This window comes from Balaenoptera ricei, chromosome 7, assembly GCF_028023285.1.
Source record: "Balaenoptera ricei isolate mBalRic1 chromosome 7, mBalRic1.hap2, whole genome shotgun sequence".
In the NCBI taxonomy this organism is placed as follows: domain Eukaryota; kingdom Metazoa; phylum Chordata; class Mammalia; order Artiodactyla; family Balaenopteridae; genus Balaenoptera; species Balaenoptera ricei.
The window spans coordinates 54,365,211-54,382,924 of NC_082645.1; the positions used below are offsets into that span (position 1 = coordinate 54,365,211).

At 36.1% G+C, this 17,714-nt stretch overlaps 1 non-coding gene across 1 annotated transcript; it reads right to left on the minus strand.

Moving 5' to 3' along the window:
- Positions 1 to 11,264: 11,264 nt before the first annotated feature.
- On the minus strand, positions 11,265 to 11,371 carry LOC132369426 (U6 spliceosomal RNA). Its single transcript, XR_009504401.1, has one exon. It is a non-coding gene; the product is annotated as a U6 spliceosomal RNA (small nuclear RNA).
- Positions 11,372 to 17,714: the final 6,343 nt, after the last annotated feature.

Here is a 17,714-nt window from a genome sequence, read left to right on the forward strand (position 1 = left end):
CTTCCTGTTCTGAGATTCACTCTGTGGTACCCAACATATATCAGAAAACAGCTTTGAGGAGAAAAAAAAAAAAAAAAAAAGCCGACAGCGCTCAACATGGTACCGCCATCTACTGGCAGACACATAAAATTGAACGAAAGGAAAAACATCCCCATTATTCTTTATCATAAGGTAAAATGTAACCTATCCCCTGCATATGAGTATGTACAAAAATATCCTTTTGCACACTAAATTACTTGAGTATGCACATTTTCTAATATTGTATATTTTTCTAAATTTTATAAGTTTACAAAGTTGATTCAACCATAAATGACTACAATTAAAAACCCTCCAAATTTCTGTTTGAAAATTAGGTTTTTAGATTACCTTACACCTTACATGTAGAGTTTTGTAAAATCTCTCTTGTGGCCTGCTCTAGCCTTCTGAAAACTTTATCTTTGCACAGGATGAATTCTTTTTCTGAGTGAGTAATCTGACTCCTTAAAGAACAGTGTAAAACTGATAGTCATTTTGTATTGCTTTTTGGTAAAACATTTACGAGAAATAATATCTGGGAAAGTATTTTAAACTTAAGTGAGGCCTATGTAATTTAGATTTATGGATTATTTGGTCTGTATATGACACAAGGAACAGGTGAAATTCATCTTACATAAGATAATTCAATCAAAGGTTATATACTATTATATCTATGTAGTTAAAATACTTAAGAAAACATGGCTTATAAGGGTATTGAAGCACACAATACATAAGCAAAATGAAAATGATTTTATCAGTTTATTAAAAGAGATTTCTTAACTATAAGTGCTATTCATTTCATTTAACTATTCAATTTACTTTAGAGAAAACAACTATAATTTTATTAGTTTATCATTAATTAATTAAATATGTTCATATTGATGGAGCACCTTAGTATATGTCAGGCACTATATTAGCTTTGAAAAGACAAAGATAAAAACACACAGTGCCTGTCATCAAGGAACTGATGTATAATGAAGAGAGAATATAGCGGATACCGTATTTTTATGCCATGTGCTCAAGGAGTGTTATTTACTTAGCTTTTAAATTCTAGCCCCCATTTTGCCTAATGGCAGAAAAATAAATCCTGTCAATTCCAGGCGGACTGAGTCACTTGAGGCTTTCTCCAGTGATTTCAGGTTTACACTCTTCTCACGGAGACTGATCTCAGTCCAGGAATACATATGGAGAAAAGCAGAGTTTGATCCCCAGCCTCCCACTTTTCTATGTGGGCATCCAGTGAGGTGTGGAATCCTGTCTGATCCCTGGGCATCTTCACCCCTCCACGCAGACATCTACCAATGTGCCTTCGTTCCTGTTTGGCCCCAGAAACACCATCAATTCAGTTTTGCATGGCAGCATCCCCTCTTCATGACCATTAGTTACCTCAGGTTTTGTCAGCTCTTTCTCTCAAGTAACTTTTGTTCCTGTGCTTAGGGGAAGAGGGAAAACAAGCAAGTAGCGACTTTCCAGAGTCACTCTGGGCTGTAATTGGCTGACATAAGTCCCATGTCCCAGGCACCCCACACGGCCATCTCTGTTCTACTGTTTCCATCCCATGGAGCGTAATGTGTTCTGTGGGCTTCAGACAAATGAGGCACAATCCCTGCTACATTAGAATATTTCAACTTCTTATCTTTCTGCCTTTTTAGCTACTACTGAGCAGGCAAGCTATGTAGGGGCTCCTTATTAGAGACCCCAGTTGGGTTGGGTTCCCTTGCTTCTTCACAAGCTTCCGTTGCAGCGCCCAAAGAGTTTAGCTTGGCTCTCTTCCTTTTGTGCCAGTAGTAAACTGGATCCACAAGTTTTCCTCTGAAATCTTTCCTGTCTTATACATAATGTGTTAGTTTGCTTGGACTGCTATAAGTATCACACTGGGTAGCTCAGACCAACAGAAATTTATTGTCTCACAGTTCTGGAGGTTAGAAGTCCTAAATCGAGGTGTCAACAGGGTCATGCTCCTTCTGAAAACTGTAGGGATCCTCCCTTGTGTCTTTCAAGCTTCTGGTAGCCCAGACATTCCTTGTGACAGTATAACTCCAATCTCTGTCTCTGGTCTTTCCGTAGTGTTCTCCCTGCATCTCTTCACATTGTCCCCCCTCTGTGCACACCTGTCTCTGTGTCCAAATTTCTCCTTTTTATAATGACACAAGTCATTTTGGGTTAGGGTTGACCCTAATGACTTCATTTTAACTTGCTCACCTATATAAAGACCTTATTTCCAAATAAGGGCATATTTTGAGTCACTGGAGAGTAGGATTTCAACATATTTCTTTTCTGAATGTGTGTGGAAACAATTGAACTCATAACACTTAGATTAAGACCTTTTATTTTTTTTTATTTATTTTTTTAACATCTTTATTGGAGTATAATTGCTTTACAGTGGTGTGTTAGTTTCTGCTTTATAACAAACTGAATCAGTTATACATATACATATATCCCCATATCTCTTCCCTCTTGTGTCTCCCTCCCTCCCACCCTCCCTATCCCACCCCTCTAGGTGGTCACGAAGCACCGAGCTGATCTCCCTGTGCTATGCGGCTGCTTCCCGCTAGCTAGCTATTTTACATTTGGTAGTGTATATATGTCCGTGCCACTCTCTCACTTTGTCCCAGCTTACCCTTCCCCCTCCCCGTATCCTCAGTCCATTCTCTAGTAGGTCGGCCTCTTTATTCACGTCTTGCCCCTAGGTTCTTCATGACCATTTTTTTGTTTGTTTTTTAGATTCCGTATATATGTGTTAGCATACGGTATTTGTTTTTCTCTTTCTGACTTACTTCACTCTGTATGACAGACTCTAGGTCTATCCACCTCAGTACAAATAACTCAATTTCACTTCTTTTTATGGCTGAGTAATATTCCATTGTATATATGTGCCACATCTTCTTTATCCATTCATCTGTCGATGGACACTTAGGTTGCTTCCATGTCCTGGCTATTGTAAATAGAGCTTCAGTGAACATTTTGGTACATGACTCTTTTTGAATTATGGTTCTCTCAGGGTATATGCCCAGTAGTGGGATTGCTGGGTCATATGGTAGTTCTAGTTTTAGTTTTTTAAGGGACCTCCATACGGTTCTCCATAGTGGCTGTATCAATTTACATTCCCACCAACAGTGCAAGAGGGTTCCCCTTTCTCCACCCTCTCTCCAGCATTTGTTGTTTGTAGATTTTTTGATGATGGCCATTCTGACCGGTGTGAGATGATATCTCATTGTAGTTTTGATTTGCATTTCTCTAATGATTAATGATGTTGAGCATTCTTTTGTGTTTGTTGGCAATCTATATATCTTCATTGGAGAAATGTCTATTTAGGTAATATGCCCATTTTTGGATTGGGTTTTTTGTTTTTTTGATATTGAGCTGCATGAGCTGCTTGTAAATTTTGGAGATTAATCCTTTGTCAGTTGCTTCATTTGCAAATATTTTCTCCCATTCTGAGGGTTGTCTTTTTGTCTTGTTTATGGTTTCCTTTGCTCTGCAAAAGCTTTTAAGTTTCATCATGTCCCATTTGTTTATTTTTGTTTTATTTCCATTTCTCTAGGAGCTGGGTCAAAAAGGATCTTGCTGTGATTTATGTCATAGAGTGTTCTTCCTATGTTTTCCTCTCAGAGTTTTATAGTGTCTGGTCTTACATTTAGGTCTTTAATTCATTTTGAGTTTATTTTTGTGCATGGTGTTAGGGAGTGTTCTAATTTCATTCTTTTACATGTACCTGTCCAGTTTTCCCAGCACCACTTATTGAAGAGGCTGTCTTTTCTCCACTGTATATCCTTGCCTCCTTTATCAAAGATAAGGTGACCATATGTGCATGGGTTTATCTCTGGGCTTTCTTGTCTGTTCCATTGATCTATATTTCTGTTTTTGTACCGGTACCATACTGTCTTGATTACTGTAGCTTTGTAGTATAGTTTGAAGTCAGGGAGCCTGATTCCTCCAGCTCCGTTTTCCTTCCTCAAGATTGCTTTGGCTATTTGGCGTCTTTTTTGTTGCCATACAAATTGTGCAATTTTTTGTTCTAGTTCTGTGAAAAATGCCAGTGGTAGTTTGACAGGGATTGCATTGAATCTGTAGATTGCTTTGGGTAGTATAGTCATTTTCACAATGTTGATTCTTCCAATCCAAGAACATGGTATATCTCTCCATCTGTTTGTATCATCTTTAATTTCCTTCATCAGTGTCTTATAGTTTTCTGCATGCAGGTCTTTTGTCTCCTTAGGTAGGTTTATTCCTAGGTATTTTATTCTTTTTGTTGCATGGTGAAGGGGAGTGTTTCCTTAATTTCTCTTTCAGGTTTTTCATCATTAGTGTATAGGAATGCAAGAGATTTCTGTGCATTAATTTTGTATCCTGCTACTCTACCACATTCATTGATTAGCTTTAGTAGTTTTCTGGTAGCATCTTTAGGATTCTCTATGTATAGTATCATGTCATCTGCAAACAGTGACAGCTTTACTTCTTCTTTTCCGATTGGGATTCCTTTTATTTCTTTTTCTTCTCTGATTGCTGTGGCTAAAACTTCCAAAACTATGTTGAATAATGGTGAGAGTGGGCAACCTTGTCTTGTTCCTGATCTTAGTGGAAGTGGTTTCAGCTTTTCACCATTGAGGCCAATGTTGGCTGTGGGTTTGTGATATATGGCCTTTATTATGTTGAGGTAAGTTCCCTCTATGCCTACTTTCTGGAGGGTTTTTATCATAAATGGGTGTTGAATTTTGTCAAAAGCTTTCTCTGCATCTTTTGAGGTGATCATATGGTTTTTCGCCTTCAGTTTGTTAACATGGTGTATCACCTTGATTGATTTGTGTATATTGAAGAATCCTTGCATTCCTGGAATAAACCCCACTTGATCATGGTGTATGATCCTTTTAATGTGCTGTTGGATTCTGTTTGCTAGTATTTTGTTGAGGATTTTTGCATCTATGTTCATCAGTGATATTGGCCTGTAGTTTTCTTTCTTTGTGACATCTTTGTCTGGTTTTGGTATCAGGGTGATGGTGGCCTCGTAGAATGAGTTTGGGAGTGTTCCTCCCTCTCCTATATTTTGGAAGAGTTTGAGAAGGATAGGTGTGAGCTCTTCTCTAAATGTTTGATAGAATTTGCCTGTGAAGCCATCTGGTCCTGGGCTTTTGTTGGAAGATTTTAAATCACAGTTTCAATTTCAGTGCTTGTGATTGGTCTGTTCATATTTTCTATTTCTTCCTGGTTCAGTCTCAGAAGGTTGTGCATTTCTCAGAATTTTTCCATTTCTTCCATGTCCATTTTATTGGCATATAGTTGCTTGTAGTAATCTCTCATGATCCATTGTATTTCTGCAGTGTCAGTTGTTACTTCTCCTTTTTCATTTCTAATTCTATTGATTTGAGTCTTCTCCCTTTTTTTCTTGATGTGTCTGGCTAATGGTTTATCAATTTTGTTTATCTTCTCAAAGAACCAGCTTTTAGTTTTATTGATCTTTGCTATTGTTTCCTTCATTTCTTTTTCATTTATTTCTGATCTGATCTTTATGATTTCTTTCCTTCTGCTAACTTTGGGGTTTTTTTGTTCTTCTTTCTGTAATTGCTTTAGGTGTAAGGTTAGGTTGTTTATTTGAGATGTTTCTTCTTAAGGTAGGATTGTATTGCTATAAACTTCCCTCTTAGAAGTGCTTTTGCTGCATCCCATAGGTTTTGGGTCATCGTGTTTTCATTGTCATTTGTTTCTAGGTCTTTTTTGATTTCCTCTTTGATTTCTTCAGTGATCTCTTCGTTATTAAATAGTGTATTGTTTAGCCTCCATGTGTTTGTATTTTTTACAGATCTTTTCCTGTAATTGATATCTAGTCTCATAGCGTTGCGGTAGGAAAAGATACTTGATACGATTTCAAATTTCTGAAATTTACCAAGGTTTGATTTGTGACCCAAGATATGATCTATCCTGGAGAATGTTCCGTGAGCACTTGAGGAGAAAGTGTATTCTGTTGTTTTTGTTTTTTGTTTTTTTGTTTTTTTTTTTTAAAGTCTAAGGGATCAGCCTTTTTGTTTTTTTTTTTTTTTTAATTTTATTTATTTATTTATTTATTTTTGGCTGTATTGGGTCTTTGTTTCTGTGTGAGGGCTTTCTCTAGTTGTGGCAAGCGGGGGCCACTCTTCATCGCGGTGCGCGGGCCTCTCACTATCGTGGCCTCTCTTGTTGCGGAGCACAGGCTCCAGATGCGCAGGCTCAGTAGTTGTGGCTCATGGGCCTAGTTGCTCCGTGGCATGTGGGATCTTCCCAGACCAGGGCTTGAACCCGTGTCCCCTGCATTGGCAGGCAGATTCTCAACCACTGCACCACCAGGGAAGCCCTATTCTATTGTTTTTGTATGGAATGTCCTATAAATATCAATTAAGTCCATCTTGTTTTTTTTTTTTTTTTAAAAGCACAAACTTGGTTTTTTTTTTTTAAAAGTATTTGTTTATTTATTTATTTATGGCTGTGTTGGGTCTTCATTTCTGTGCGAGGGCTTTCTCTAGTTGTGGCAAGCGGGGGCCACTCTTCATCACGGTGCACGGGCCTCTCAATATCACGGCCTCTCTTGTTGCGGAGTACAGGCTCCAGACGCGCAGACTGAGTAATTGTGGCTCACGGGCCCAGCTGCTCCGCGGCACGTGGGATTTTCCCAGACCAGGGCTCAAACCCGTGTCCCCTGCATTGGCAGGCAGATTCTCAACCACTGTGCCACCAGGGAAGCCCAAGTCCATCTTGTTTAATGTATCATTTAAAGCTTGTGTTTCCTTATTTATTTTCATTTTGGATGATCTGTCCATTGTTGAAAGTGGGGTGTTAAAGTCCCCTACTATGATTGTGTTACTGTCGATTTCCCCTTTTATGGCTGTTAGTAGTTGCCTTAGGTACTGAGGTGCTCCTTTGTTGGGTGTATAAATATTTACAATTGTTATATCTTCTTCTTGGATTGATCCCTTGATCATTATGTAGTGTCCTTCTTTGTCTCTTGTAATAGTCTTTGTTTTAAAGTCTATTTTGTCTGATATGAGAATTGCTACTCCAGCTTTCTTTTGAGTTCCATTTGCATGGAATATCTTTTTCCATCCCTTCACTTTCAGTCTGTATGTGTCCCTAGGTCTGAAGTGGGTCTCTTGTAGACAGCATAAACACGGGCGATTAAGACCTTTTAAATTTGAAACACAAGAATCTGATGATTCTTTTTTCTGTTTCCCATGACAATTCCACTTAGGGAATAATAGCCTTGATATCTGGCCAGAATTTTGGGGGAGGGCTGCAGGAAGAGCCTCTGGTAATAGTGAAGAAATTTAATAACAACAGTAAAAAAAAATTTAGTACTATGTGCCAGATGTTGTTTTATGCATTTTGCATATATTCATTTAACCCTCACCCATAGAGGGTATTATTACTTGTATTTTACAGGTGAAACAATGAAATATCAAAGGAAGTAAAAGTACGTCAGTTAGTACTTCACATATCTTAACCACACAGGCAATTATAATCTAGTAAGATAACTGCTGTGATACAAATATGCACCAAGTGCTCGAGGAGCATAAAGGAAATGAACTTCTACTAATTTAGACCACTGCTACTCACAAATTCAGTGAAAATTCAAGACGATTTACCGTTTTGCTATGCAAGTTTTCTGTCATAAGATATTTCTATTTTCTAGGAACTTTTACCTTTTTCTCTTGTCCCAGCCAAATTATCCCTTCACTAAATGCTCATTAACTCTGCCAGTCCTTAGCGCTCCATACTAATTTCTCCACTAGTAATGATACTTAGAAGTATATTCATTCTGATGCCCACTTTTGGGTATCCATATGCTCAAGAGAGTTCCTGGTAGTGTTTTCTGGGGAACTGATTTTTTTAGGTGATTCTAGGCTGTGTGTGTGTGTGTGCCTTAAAGTATAAACTATTCTTAGGACAGTGAGGGAAAATTATCATGGAATGAAATTGGGGGAAGAAAAAGAAAAGCAATTAAGTTCTATAACAAATAAACAAATGGAATTATAACAAATTTAACAGAATTATGTAATTATAATAAGTATGAATTATACTAAATTTAACAGATAGAATTCATACGTTATCATGGAAATATTTGTCTTATCTGATTCACATAGCCATTGCTAATATTTTTAATTGCTCCACTAGATCTGTCAATGAGTAACAATTATTATTCCAAATATCCAAACCTGATTTAGCAATTCTCTTTTAAAGTTTCCTAGATATCTCCCTCTCATTACCTTCCTCCCCTACCTTACTATTTGGAATGGTGGTTCCCTGGGCCTAGACCAAACATAAAAACTAGTAAATTTGAAAAGTCAAGACAGTGCATGGAGCTAAGATAAATATGTGAATACTATATTTAATATCCTAGATGCATCTATGAAGTGAGAGTAGGATACCTTGGGGGAATAATAAAATATATAAAGAGCGCTCATAAATTATATATATCATAGATAAAGCAGGGGAAAATCATTCGACAGTTTGGAAGAAAATAAAGACATCTTTTAGAAAGTTGAACAAAACACAAAGATATAAAAATGTGATAGAAAAAAAAAAGTTAGAGTATCAGTCCCTAAAGTAAAATACCAAGTAGATATAGTACAAGACAAATTTCCAGAAATGAAAAGGCTCACCAAATGTTCACTTGATGAAAAAGAACACACATTGAGATGCATTATAAAATTTCAAAACATCAAAGATAAAAAAGAACAAACAAGAATCAGATCACCATCAGACTTATTAACAATAACTGTTGGTAAGAAGCAAGGAAGAGAGGCCATCAAAACATGTAGGGATATAGTTTTATTCCCAGCCAAGCTGAAAAATCAAATAAATCTTGTATGAGAAGCAAAAAAAAGGTATTTCTGATTATGTAAACTCTGAAATTTTAACCCCTCTATATCCTTTTTTAATAAGTTATTTAAACTTACACTCCAGCCAAGAAAGGAAAAAAAAGAGGGAGGGAAGAGAGGAAGGAAGGAAGGAAGGAAGGAAGGAAGGAAGGAAGGAAGGTCAAGGAAGAGGAAGACATGACATCCAGAAAACATCCATGAATCTGCCTAGTTGGGTAAGAATATCCTATCCCAGGATAACATTTTTGTGGAGGCTGAAAATGCTATTAGTCCATGTTGTAAGATGGAAACAAAGGAACATCCACAAAAGAAACCTAATTTAAGTATCCAACATAAATGGGATGATTAATTCCTTTTTGTTAGCCTGTTGATGTGATGGCTTGCATTAACCGTTTTTTTTTAATGCTTTTTTATTGTGGTAAAAGTCACATAATATAAAACATACTATTTTAACCATATTTAACCATACAGTTCAGTGGCACTAAGTGCATTCGCATTGTTGTGCAACTCTCACCATCATCCATCTCCCGAATTTTTCACTTTCCTAAACTGAAACTCTGTCCCCTTTAAACATTAAATCTCCCCCCGCACCCCCCACCCCCCGGCCCCTGGCATCTACTGATGTACTTTGTGACTCCATGAATTTGACTATTCTGGGTACCCCATATAAGTGGAATCAAACAGTATTTGTCTGCACCTAATATATATTGGAATACATTTTGCATTAATTGATTTTTGAATGTTGAACCAATCTGGACCACATTTTAATGACTGGTTTGAACAAAGTGAGGAAAAAAAAGGATAATTATTGTGGCAATATACCTCATAGCAAAGAGAAAATAAATGAATATCCACGAAGAAACCTTTACCTTTTGTTTCTAAAGAAATTCTTTTATGTGGGCAGGGTTTATCATTTTAAATACAAAAAAGAAAAAGGAAAAGTGACCAGAAGGGTGATATCATTTTCTATAATTCTAAGCTTCATTGTGGCTTTTGGGCTTTCCTTCTGCAGATGGAATGACAGATGACCTTCAGGTCTTCAGGAAGTGGATCTTGAGGTTTAGGTGAAATAGATACTAGCTACAAATATAGGGCTTCTGGAACCTCAATGGTATCTGACCATGCTTTGTAAACATATTATCTGTGCATATTAACTGTGCATAAATCACAAAAATTCAGAGTAGAATAGAGCTGTAACCTCCAGTTAGGACCTTTGAGTTGGTCTCTATTCCTTCAGCCTCTAGTTCCTTGAGATCTTTGGAAACATTGTGGGTGGAACTATAACTTTACTTGGCTCTAATTTGATATCATAAGCATCATAGCCAAATAATGCTTTTTCATAATATCTATAAACTTCATGAAAAAATTCACAGACACAAGCCTCATTTTCCTGTTTCCTAGACCATTATTTTCAAAACAGTGTTTAGAGGAACACTCTTGTCCTGCTGGCACTACTCTATACCCACCAGAATGGCTAAAATTTTAAGAGGCTGCTAATACTAGTGTATTATAGCAGTATATGATTCACAGTATATGAGTGTAAACTCTCATATACTGCTGATCAGAATGTAAATTATTGTAGATTTTTGGCTTGTGTTTCCCATGAGGTTTTGAGATAGCAGTCTATATATGTACAAGATTGTTTTAAGTTCCTGGTCTCTTAATTTCTAATGCATTTCCAATATCATACATTTGTACTCTCCTCATGAGTTCTGGTTTTGATATCATATTTATGTGTGGATGATTTCCTACCTTTACTTTATGTTTGCCTTTACTGATGAGCTTTCCCATTCATAATTTTCGTGATTCTAGTTGTGGCCTTTCTTTTCCACCTAGAGAAATTCCTTTAGGATTTGTTGTAAAGCTGGTTTGGTGGTGCTGAAGTCTGTTAGCTTTTTCTTGTCTGTAAAGCTTTTGGTTTTCTCCTTCAAATCTGAATGCGAGCCTTGTTGGGTAGAGTATTCTCGGTTGTAGGTTTTTCCCTTTCATCACTTGAAATATATCATGCCACTCCCTTCTGGCCTGCAGAGTTTCTGCTGAAAAATCAGCTGATAACCTTATGGGCATTACCTTGTATGTTATTTGTTGCTTTTCCCTTGCTGCTTTTATTTATTTTTTATTTTTTTTAACATCTTTATTGGAGTATAATTGCTTTACAATGGTGTGTTAGTTTCTGCTTTATAACAAAGTGAATCAGTTATACATATACATATGTCCCCATATCTCTTCCCTCTTGCTCCCTTGCTGCTTTTAATATGTTTTCTTTGTCTTTAATTTTTGTCAGTTTGATTAATATGTGTATTGGTATGTTCCTCCTTGGGTTTGTCTTTTATGGGACTCTATGCTTCCTGGACTTGAGTGTTTCTTTTCTCAGGTTAAGGAAGTTTTTGGCTATAATCTTGTAAAAATACGGAACACTTCACAAATTTGCATGTCATCCTTGCACAGGGGCTATGCTAATCTTCTCTGTATTGTTCCATTTTTAGTATATGTGCTGCTGAAGCAAGCACCAAAATGTAAATTAGTATAACCACTTTGAAAACCTATTTGGCATCATCAGCTAAAGCTGAGCATAAGCATACCCTGCACACTAATGAGTTCTGCTCTTAGGTACATAGTTGATAGACATGTGTGCAGGTATACAAGAATGTCTGTAGCAACATGAGTGAAAACAGTTCCAACAAGAAAGAATCCAAAGAGCCATCAATAGGAGAATGGATAAAAGAATTACGGTATGTTCTTGATCTATAATACTGTACAGAGATGAAAATGAAAGAACCACAGCAACTCCCTGAAACCTAATGAATTTCACAAATATAACATTGAGCAGAAAGACGGTAGACACACATAAACAAAACATTTTGATTCTTATTATTACATTTAAAAACAGGTAAAATGAACACTAATATTAGGAGTAAGAATAGTGAATCCTCTTGAGATAACGTAATCTTTGGCAAGGATTAGTTGAGACTGGGGCCATTCTGGAGGCTGGTAGATCCTGTTTTGTGACCTTGGTGGCAGTAACACAAGAATTCACTTCATAATAATTCATTGAGCCAGACATTTATGTGTGATATACTGAAATTAAAAAAAAAAGATACATCAAGTGTTTGACAGCTGTCATGTCTCAGGGGAAGAAGGGAATGAAGGGTAAATGTATGAATATTTCAGGATTTGCTCTGTATATTTCTGTTCTATTTGAACCTTGTACAATTATATATGTGTGCATTAGTAGTGCAATTTAAAAATACATTTAAAATATTAAAAATACACTAAATGTGTACCTTCATACTGTTTATATTTATTTATTCCTCAGTTGTTCCCTTTTAAAGTTGAGTTTAGAATAGATCTTTCTGCTATTCAAAGAGATCCTGGAATATGTCTTTTTCCAAAAGGCCTTATTCATGCTGATACTCAGCTTCCATGCTTCTGTCTTTAGTCACCCTAATAGTAAAGTTACCTACAACTGTGCTTGCATTTATTTTTATTAATTATTATTATTTTATCAAAACGTAAATTAATTTACATTTTGTTTTCTGTCCCTTTACACCTCTGTAGTCCATTTTAGATCAGAATCTCCTGCTGATAGATACTGACACAAACTCACTTTTGCCCAGTGCTTGATATATAAGGTGTTGTAAATTATACAAAGGAATAATTTCTTTGTTCTGAAAGAAAATAATGAAATACTTTCATCTGGTCCATCTTTTTTTCTTTATAATGTCTCTAAAAGTTGAGAAGTGTAGATACTTTTCACATCTTTTAGCTGAGAAAAATTGGTACAGAAAGACAAAAATTACATGGTGGTAAAAATTGGTCTAAAAAACAGGATTATTGTCAGTTTCAAGTCTACTCAGTAGACAATGTGATTTTATATCAAGGACTCAAATATTCCAGATATAACAGCCGTCAAAATATTACTTAGGTGTGCTTCAGTTCAGGAATATTAAAATATTTTTTATCTTTATTATAAAAGAATAATGCAGTAAAAAATTCTCCATTTCCAGGTGGTTTCCAAATATAGATTACCCTCCATGTTGTCGCTATACAGCTATGTAATTACAATTTTCTAAAAGTATCTTGGGCCACTATGCCATTTTAATTGCTATTCCCTCAGCTTGAAATTACTTTACATTATTGCTTTTTTCATACCCATTTTCCTTCCAACACCTGCCCAGTTGCTATTATTCTTGAAGACTCAGTTAGGATAATGAACTTGATATCCTGCTCTGCTCTCCCCATAAATGACTTATATACCCTCCTCTGCATTCCCCAGATTATATTATATGGTTGTACTATATTATGTCATATTATATGGTAGTATTTTTCATACTACACTATAAATTTTGGCTTATTTGTTTCCAATCATCCTCTTCAACACTCTCCTAAACAGACTATGAGTTCCTTGAGAGCAAGTACTCTACTTTTTTATATCCTTTTCTTTGTTACTTAACACAATGCCTGGCAGGGAGTAGGTATTCAATAAGTATCTGTTATGCATAGGATGGTATTGTGTCACTATGTATAAACTGGCATATCATTTACCTCTTTCATTTAGAAAGCCAGTAATGAGAAAAGCTTTGCCATCTAATAACAGAGTTAGAACAAGAACCTACTCTATTTTTAGAGGGTAAGCAAATTTACTTCACCTCACCAATAGTAATAACTTGTGGGAACCTATACTTAAGTGCAAAGTATTAACTATAACCTTTCAATATTACCTTTCATACTGTTATTCACATTGTCAGAAGTGAGAATGTGTCATCCATTCAGATGACTAAATATTCTTAAACGCTTGTAAATGCCCATTATTTACCAGGGGATTTCATGGGGAAAGGACAGATGTGAAGCAGATAAGGTCAGGTATTGGAGATACGCTCTGCTTCTCTCAGGAAAGATCACTGGATAATCTGTTTAACCATATGCACACATGCTTTCTGCTCTAGGGCTTTGTGACTAAGCAACAGACCTTTTTTTTCCTACACAAACTTTGTTAGTGTGACACTGTCAGACTATGGGATCCCCTAAGCTAAAGGGAAAAATACATTGTTGTTTCTTCCATAAGACCTTAACGTCTGTTGCTAATTATAAGCAAGTAGTTAGATAATTCTCTTATACAATTTCTCATTCTATCTTCTAAAATTTGGTACATGCGAGTAACTATGCCCCAATCTATGCAGGATTAGGTTAAGATAAGAAGAATTACATTCTTGATTTAATATACTATTTTTTTATTATTTGAAAATATTTACTTGAACTTACATTAAATTTTTGCTGTTTAGCATTATTTAATGCTAACACAATAAGATAGGAAACATGCATAGACTATATGTCTAAGTCTAAAGGGTGTAATCCTTTATAAGCTTGTTTTGTAAGATATATTTTTATTTAGTTTATCGATTTTAAGAGGTGAATTTAGCTGAAAAAAAAACTCGCAGTTTGAAATTTCACTTTATTAGTGGAGAAAAGAAACTAGAATTATTTTTTAGTCAAACTAATCACAATTGAAATTATTGTGTTTATATTTCAGAAAATAACTAAGTTTACAAAGATAAATAGGTTAATGAAACGTTTCAATGTGCTGTGGGCAGAAAGAAGGGTCATTGAAAACAATGTGAAGGTCAGGGGGTGTGGGAGGAATTGGGAGATGCTGATGAAGGAGAAACTGCAAAGGAAGCAAGGGGCTGCATTCTTAAGGTACTCCATCTACTAGAAAGAAGCCAAGAGGAAAGGCAGGGAGAAAAATAGCGTGTTATTGTTGTAAATCTGGGAGAAAGATGATGATATGCATAAGTCAATGGAAGTGGAGATAGATAAAAGTATACAGATTTGAAATATATTATAAAACTTACGTTGTATATATGAATTTTAGTCTATATGCAGGTGTATGAAAACTTAGATTGATAGTAATTTCAACTTCAGTAATTACTAGGGCACCTCCACTCATCATATCAAAGTTCCAGACTCTTGTATAGGATCAAGGCAGAAGATAAAGGTGAAGAGTTCAAGGATTCATTTATTCAACAATATTACTGAGCATCTACTGTTTGCCAGGAAATGTTCTTGGTGCTTGAAACATATCAATCAGTAAACAAAACGAAGATCTCCACTTTCATGAAGCTTATGTTTTTAGCGATGGAGAAGATATAAGCAATAAACAATGATCATAACAAATTAGTAAATTGTAATATGTTAGAAGATGATTAGTGCTAAGTAAAGTAGTTAAAATTAAAACACAGCAGAAGGGATTAAAATGTTGATAGGGTGGTTGCTTGTAGTTTTGAATTGGGTGTTTTCTCACAGTCCCTTGTACATCCTCTTCTTTCTCTAGCCTGATGTTTACCTGGGCCAGGTTTCCCTCCTTTGGACTTAGAAGCAAACACCACAATATTCAAGGTGTGGGAATCTACTTTCCTGAGTGGCTGCTGAGTGGCTAGATGATGCAACCCAGAAATGCAGGGAGTTAGCTCTCCATGGCATCAACCTTGACTATATGAGTAAGTCTAATTGAGAGTCCACACCCTAGGCATTCAGGAAATACCACATTTCCTTACATTCTACAAACCTATTTAGATTTTGATGCCCCATCCCACTGAAGTGGCAGGAAATTCAAACTGTTATTTTCAGGACTTATTTCCTCCTTCCCCCATCACCAGAAGTGAAGTTTCCAAGGTCTTACCCAGCATTATTAGTCTTCTATCCAAACAGTTTACTTCTCAGTTTTTCATTGGTTTGTCTATCTGTCTTTTCACCTCTCTGATATTTTGGCATACAAATATTTAACCATAAAAATGTAATGGCTTATATTTAGTGGGCACAGTAATTGTTACTGTATTAAGTGCTTCACATGGATTTTTTTTCATTTGGTTCTCACAACTTTATGAGTTAAGCGTTGGTGTTGTCCTCATTTTAAAGATGTAGAAATTGAGGTTTCAAGAGGTCCAGTAACTTGACCAAGATCATATATCTGGTGAATTTAGGATGGGAATGTCAGTGGTTACTGAGCTTTTATTCTTACAGTAGAGGATTTAGTGGAAGAGCTGATTTGCTCACTTTATAGCATTTATTATGTGTAGACATGTAGCATGATTGTTAAATATCTTAGATCACCTAGTAGATTGTAAGTTTCATGAAAGCTTAAGTATTTTGCTTATCCTTGTAATCTCTAAATTTTCTGATGTGGTCTCTTGTACACAATAGTTTATGTTTGAAATAACTATGAAAAAAATTGGACAAAACCATATAATAAATTACAGTAAAATATCTCAGAGAAATGATTATCCCTTTGATAACAAAAGAGGCAATGCATTTTGTAATGCTGCAGCATTTCTAATCTGAGACCTAATTAAGCAACTTTAAAAAAAAGTGCTAAAATTAAGAACCACGGACAGCAGGAGTGCTCATATCAGAAATTTTTAATTGCTAAGTGTGGAGACAAATAATAAACAAAATGGTGGATACACACTTATGAATAATGATTCTCAAAATTGACCCAAATGAAAAAGGGAGCAATGGTACAATTGTTGAGAGTACAAATCCCATAGGGAAATGCTGATTGTGATATAGTGTTTAAGTCTAGAGAATGGAAAAACAGAGAGGTAACTTTAAACATACAAAGTTTGGTTCTGTGTAAGAAAACTATAATTTACCATAGATCTACTCAGTTGTATGGATGTATCTAAACAATTTTTATCTTGCCCTTGATAAGTATCACTAAGCATCCTTTTAAAAAATTTTTTTATTGAGGTATAGTTGATACACAATATTATATGTTTCAAGTGTACAACATAGTGATTCACAATTTTTAAAGGTTATATTCCATTTATAGTTATTATAAAATTTTGGCTATATTCCCTGTATTGTACAATATATCCTTGTAGCTTATTTTTTTAAATTTCTTTATTTTATTTTTGGCTGCATTGGATCTTCGTTGCTGCGCATGGGCTTTCTCTAGTTGTGGCGAGCGGGGGCTGCTCTTCGTTGCTGTGAGTGGACTTCTCATTGCGGTGGCTTCTCTTGTTGCAGAGCACGGGCTCTAGGTGCATGGGATTCAGTAGTTGTGGCACGCAGCCTCAGTAGTTGTGGCCCACGGGCTCTAGAGCACAGGCTCAGTAGTTGTGGCACACGGGCTTAGTTGCTCCGCGGCATGTGGGATCTTCCCGGACCAGGGCTTAAACCTGTGTGTTCCCTGCATTGGCAGGCAGATTCTTAACCACTGTACCACCAGGGAAGCCCTGTAGCTTATTTTATACACAGTAGTTTGTACCTCTTAACCCCTCACCCCTATCTTGCCTCTCCCCCCTCCCTCTCCCCACTGGTAACCACAGGTTTCTCTCTATGTCTGTGAGTCTGTTTCTTTTTTGTTACATTCACCAGTTTGTTTTATTTATTTTAGATTCCACATATAAGTGATATCTTCCTCTGTTTGACTTATTTCACTTAGCATAATATCCTTCAAGTCCATCCACATTGTTGCAAGTGGCAAAATTTCATTCATTTTTATGGCTGAATATTATCCCATTGTATATATATATGCCACATCTTCTTTATCCATTCATCTGTTGATAGACACTTAGGTTGCTTCCCTATCTTGGCAAGTGTAAATAATGCTGTTTTATTTTTAGTTTTTTGGGAACCTCCGTACTGTTTTCCACAATGGCTGCACCACTTTACATTCCCACCAACAGTGTTCCTTTTTCTCCACATCCTAGTCAAAAATTTGTTATTTGTGGTCTTTTTGATGTTAGCCATTCTGACAGGTGTGAAGTGATATCTCATTGTGATTTTGATTTGCGTTTCTCTGTTGATTAACAATGTTGAGCATCATTTCATGTGCTGTTGGCCTTCTGTATG